The sequence below is a fragment of the Myotis davidii genome, unplaced genomic scaffold, assembly GCF_000327345.1.
Source record: "Myotis davidii unplaced genomic scaffold, ASM32734v1 scaffold243, whole genome shotgun sequence".
NCBI classification, from domain to species: domain Eukaryota; kingdom Metazoa; phylum Chordata; class Mammalia; order Chiroptera; family Vespertilionidae; genus Myotis; species Myotis davidii.
Genome location: NW_006295183.1, coordinates 3,963,020 through 3,968,881, shown reverse-complemented (window position 1 = coordinate 3,968,881; position 5,862 = coordinate 3,963,020).

The window sequence follows — 5,862 nt, the reverse complement described above, 5'->3', positions numbered from 1 at the left end:
GTTGTTCAGTAGGATAATCAATAGCCTCATGTAGCTACTGAGAATTTGCAATGTGGCCAATTCAAATCAAGACACACTGTTAGTGGAAAATACACAGTGGATCTCAATAACTTAGCTTGAAAAAGGAATGTGAACAATTTCATTAAAAGTTGTATCTATTTATTTAATGTAGAAAAATCACATCTTAGACGCATTTCATTGACCAAATTTGCTGTTAAATTTCATCTATGTGTGTTTTTTTAATGCTTTTATGTGGCTGCTGTAGAAATTAAAACTACCTACCTATACGACTTATGTTATTGTCTCACGTATTTCTATTGGACAGCACTATTCTAAGGATTTGCTTGTCTCTCTAATTTAATGCAGCTCTGAAACGCAACATGATCCAAAGTGATTGCTGACATTAAAACTCTAAGATGCCATTTCCCCTTCTCCTTATGTTATAACTGGTCCCTTAATAATCGGTTACAAAAGTCTTTGGACCACCTTTTAAACAACACTGTAAAATTTCCCTCACAATTATTTTAAGTCCAAACCTTTCTCTCTAGCTCCACCTTTTATAGAATGACCTCCAGCATTCTGTGGCCTCACAGAGGGGGTCTCTTGTTCCTCAAACTTCTTTTATACCAGCCTGCTTTTGTTGCAACTATTTCCTTTATCTGAAATATCCTTTTTCCCCCTTTTGCCTGTGAACACCTTTGTACTCCTTCAAATACCAGCTTAACCTACTGTGAGCACCGATCAATCGCACTTCTGATCCTACCTGTCCTGTCCCCAAATCTGAGACCGTCCCTTAAAACAGAGCTTGTTTTCTCCTTATTTCAGTATGACAGTGAGGTGTCCTGCCTCTGATGCTGCACATGAGCTCTGCGACCGCTAGGACCCTGAGACTCCCTGCTCACCTCATTCATGACACCTAGTCCATTTGCACCAGGTAGCTTGTTTTCCAAATTCCTTTTCATTTTTGGAGGCATGCATATGCATTTATTAATTTATAAGAGCAGTGTGTGAAGATATGATGTATGTTTAGACTTATTTAAAATGTCTCTTTGGAGCTGCAGCTGTGTCATTAACAATTCACCGGGGTACTAATTGTATGTGACACCACAGACCTGGTGTGTCCCATTTTCTAAGTCCCTGCACAGAAATAGAGATGGGAGTTGCATCTAAAACAAACACAGAATATACAGGCATTTCCTTATTTCCTTTCTGTGTTATAACTCCTGGTCTGAACAGGTGGAGTAGAATTTTCCTACCTCAAAGCATATTATTTTTCTCATTGCTTTTGAAAATCCACCAGATGTGATATGTCCTCCTTCAGTTTAAAATATTTAGCCTTAACTTTTCTTAAGAAGAAGCATCTCTTTAAGCTCATATTAGTGACTTCCAAGTTAATGTTATTATCTAAACATAACTTTTTCAGATCAGGTTTTGATTTAAAAAAAAGAAGAAGAAGAAGAAAGAGAGATTTTTCTCATCTAAATGGAGAGGTGAGGTCATGGAAGGCCTTTTGGGAAGTTTGCTCGGTGTCTGCACTTCCACTTCTTAATGACCCCAGAACCTACCAGCACCACAGCCCCCATGACTCCCTCTATCCGTAGCCCTTTTCTCAAATCTGTCCACACAAGCACTTTATTTAAACAGTTACTTCCTGCAAGTGCAGACTATCCCCATTCAGTGCTGTATGAAGGCTGAACACAAACAACATCAAGTACAGAATCATCCCAGCAAACTAACCACACATTTCAACCACCCCAGCATCAACTTTACCGTCAATCCATTTGAGAGCTTGGAAAAGGTAAAACATTAACTATTAGTCCAGTCTCTTCAAGTTACAGATAATGAAACTCTCCCAGAAGAGTGTTTCCCCAATATTAACCCACTAAAGGCCTGGTGCATGACATTCATGCACTTGGGGTGCGGGAAGGGGTGGACCTGCACCCTTTCACAGTCCGGGAGCCCTCAGGAGATGTCTGGCTGATGGCTTAGGCCCACTCCCATGGGCATCCTTAGCACTGCTGCAGAGGTAGCCGCTGTGCATGCCAGCCATGAGCCTGGCTTGTGGCTGAGCGGCGCTCCCCCTGTGGGAGCACACTGACCACCAGCGGGCAGTTCCTGCGTTAAGCGTCTTCCCCCTGGCGGTCAGTGTGCTTCATAGCGACAGGTTATTCCACCGTTGGGTTGATTTGCATACCACCCTTTTATTACATAGGATATTTAGCCAGAGTCTTAATTATAAACAAGTTATCAAGGCACCTGTCCCTGGCATTTTTCACCATGTGAGGAGCTGGGAATTTCATCTTTTTTCATATTGTAGACAAAGTCAACTGTCTTCAGTCACTTCACATCCTCTTTCTCCTCTTCCCACCCCAGCCCTGACTCCATAATCCCCTTTACACACCGCAATGACACTTCAAAACAAATCCTTTATTTAAAAAAAAAAATTTATTGATTTTTTTAGAGAGGAAGGGAGTGGGATAAAGATATGGAAACATTCATGAGAGAGAAACATCACTGATTGGCTGACTCCTGCATGCCCCCCCCCCCGACACCCAGGAGATGAATCCTGCAACCAGGGCATGTGCCCTGACTGGGAATGGAACCAGGAGCCACTTGGTTCCTGGGTTAATGATCAATCACTGAGCTACACTAGGAGGGCAATTCAAAACTAGTCTTGCACTCTAAGTGACCATTGCTCTCTCCCATCAGAAAGTAATATGAGTTGAAATAAAAAGGTTATAATGATCTTTCAGGAGCCAAGAGGAAAAAAATATTAAATTAAAATACATTTTGACTAGCTAAACTCTCTGATCAAATTATTTCATCATTGACATAATCAAATATATTTTAGGGGGGAAAACAACTGTGCTAAACAGTTTTATGAATCAAAGTTTCTACAGCCCCTGTATGTGTTATTGTACCTTGTGAAAGCCTGCAATGGGAAAATGATTTACAGCTTTTGCAACTCTAAAAATGTTTACATATACCCAAATGCAGGTGTGCACACAGGCACACACAACAAATGGACAAATACCAAATGGCTCGTGCCAGTACTCCATGGAACACATTTGGAGGAACGCTGTTTTAGAGAAAAGGAAAGAAAGGAATCCCCCACCCCACCCCACCCCACCCTTTTTTTTTTTAATTTGGCTCATAAAACTATTATACTTAACAAGAGAGATGAAAATATTCCAAGAATCCATAAGCAAAGATTGAGTACAGTAAAAAGTACTATGAACATTTATGGATAGGAGGGCAGTGGAAGAGGCCTCCGAAGCTTATTCTGAGTGTCCATTTCTTGTCAGTTTCTAACTCTCACTCTTGGGAAGATGCAAACGTTGTGTTCTTGACCTGGCCACTGAAAGACCTGCATGGCAGCATCCTGCCCACAAGATGGCAGTGGCAAGACAGTGTTTGATGATAGAGATTCTTGCTGCTTATATTAAAAAAAAAAAAAAAAAAAAAAAAAGTGTGTTTGGTAATTCAATTTGTGTCTGTCTATCATAGGAGGAGAAGTATTTTAGCAGCAGCCAGCGAGGGGAAAGGGCATGAGAGGTACAATATCTCTATAAGGAACCCAAAATAAAGCTGCTTTTCTGTATGCTGCGCACCTGCTCATCGTTTTCCCAAAAGTGCAAATATTTTCACAGAACTGCAGCATGGTACTAAATAGCCGGGCATGCCTCAGCCAAACCCTGTCCGAACAGGGCAATGCCCCTCACTCTCCCTTCCCACCTCCAAATATTTGAAAGTGTCATTTTTGTAGTTGCTTTTTTACTTTCCTGATGACGCTTCCATTTGATTTAAAAATTTAATACATAGTAGACCCTATTTTGCTGCAAATTAATAAATGCTTTTAATTATCTAGAAGTCAGTTTTGATGACAATTTGTCCAATGTATAAATAAGTTTCAACATCAAAATTCTCTGTTTTATTTGAGCCCTAATATAGCAGAATCTTAATAAATAGTGTGTCTTTGCCTGTGTTTCAGCCACACATGCTACCACCTTCATTTATTCTAAAAGGAATCTAAGTGCTTCTGTTCTCTGCCCTTATTATCCCCAAACTTGCTAACAGATTGTGTAGCTATTAGCTAAACTTATCAAACTATCTGTTAAACATAAGTAGCATGTGATAAAGTGTAAAGTATTTTTAATAGGATGGATGAATGAATGAAAAAAGAGAAGCAACAGTTATGATTAAGTGGTCACCAAAAATAACGATCAAGTTAATGTTAAAATACTCTAGACCATTTTAAGTTCATAATACATATAAATCAAACTATAATATTGAGATGTCTAAAAGTATGGAGGTTTATATAGATAGGCTCTTGCCTTCACAAAATATTATGTTCTCAGGACAGAAGACTTTGTGGAAATAAAGTGTTATTTTGTTGCTTTTGTGTTTTACAAAGACATTCTGGATTTCCTGTTTTTAGGTGGGTGCTTTATTCCACTAACACACTTGATTGTCTTTCTTCTGTCTTCTTTCCCTTCCCTCCATCCCTCATTTTCTCCCTTCTTTTCGTCTTTCCTTCCTTCTATCACCTCTCTCCCTGCCTCCCTGTTTTCTAAAAAGTATCTGTAAAATCACTTTTCTGTGTTTGATGCTTGTGAGATTGGGAGGTGATACAATGAGAGAGAAATTAAGCTGAAATTGTAATTTGGAGGTAAAGGAACATGGGGAGAGTGGTGGACCTTTCAGAGTCATATTTAAGTTGGTAGTTGGAGAATGACTGACCATCCAAAGGGTGTATGTGTGTGTGTAGAGAGAGAGGTTAGGATGGCTACTCATGTCAATGGGACAACATGAACAAAGTCTTTAAAGTTACATGGAGCTTTGTGTTTGTGTTTTTCTCCCACAAAATATAATAATAGCAAGTGTTTGGAGTCCAAGAAGAAAAGAAGAAAGAATATGAGTTAACTTTGGAGAAATAGATCACAGAAGATCACTGATTTTTTAAAACAACAGAGGGCATTGTTGGATTTTAAAAGTTATATGTCCTGAACCCTTCCTTGGGAATCTAGCTTGGGAAAAAGCCAATATAGCTCCATAAATTGTCTCCACTACCAAAAAATAAAGTTAAGAAAATCAAATAAATCAATAATTACATTATCAATAAATAATAATGGAGGCATACATTAATTCCAAAGGACAGTAAGTATGAAACCTGCTACATTTAAGCCATTTAAATCAAAAATAGCTTAAAAACATATTAAGCTAAACTCCATCCTAAATATGCAAATTTACCATATCACTAGTGGAATTAGAGTTAGAAGTTATGGGTCTGTTGTTTTTTTCAGGTTATTAAAACATGCAGCTAAGGTCAAAACCCACTACCCAGGGAAGAGGCAAGTTCCTTGCTAACTGGGAGGCCGCCCCCTTTCTTCAAATGAGTTCAGCCTTAGGGTCCTGGTGAAGAAGGGTTCCTTCTAGTCAGAGGAACCAGGAGCCTGCAACTCCTCCTGGTGGGAAGTTTACACAGAAAATAGAGGCATGACATGACATTATGTACCACTAAGCATGGGATGTGGCCCCTACTGCCTTGCTCACCTTGCTTCCCACAATGTGTGACATCTGTCCTGACCACCCACCCTAAGCCTGTGGACCCCCTGAGCACCATTCACAGTGCAGACTGTCTCCCCAGGGAGGAAATGAAGAAGCATTCAGGGAGTCTTATCTTTTCTGGGATGGTGGGTGGGGCGGGGGAGGTGGAGACCTTTGGGGTGAGGGTGTACATGTGTTCTTTCAAAGGTAATAGACATTTCAACTCTTAGTTATTTCTCTGTGTGTGAGGGAAATAGCCCTGGAGTCTGGACAAGTAATACAAGAAAGAAAAAAAAAAAAACAGGAGAAAAAGAG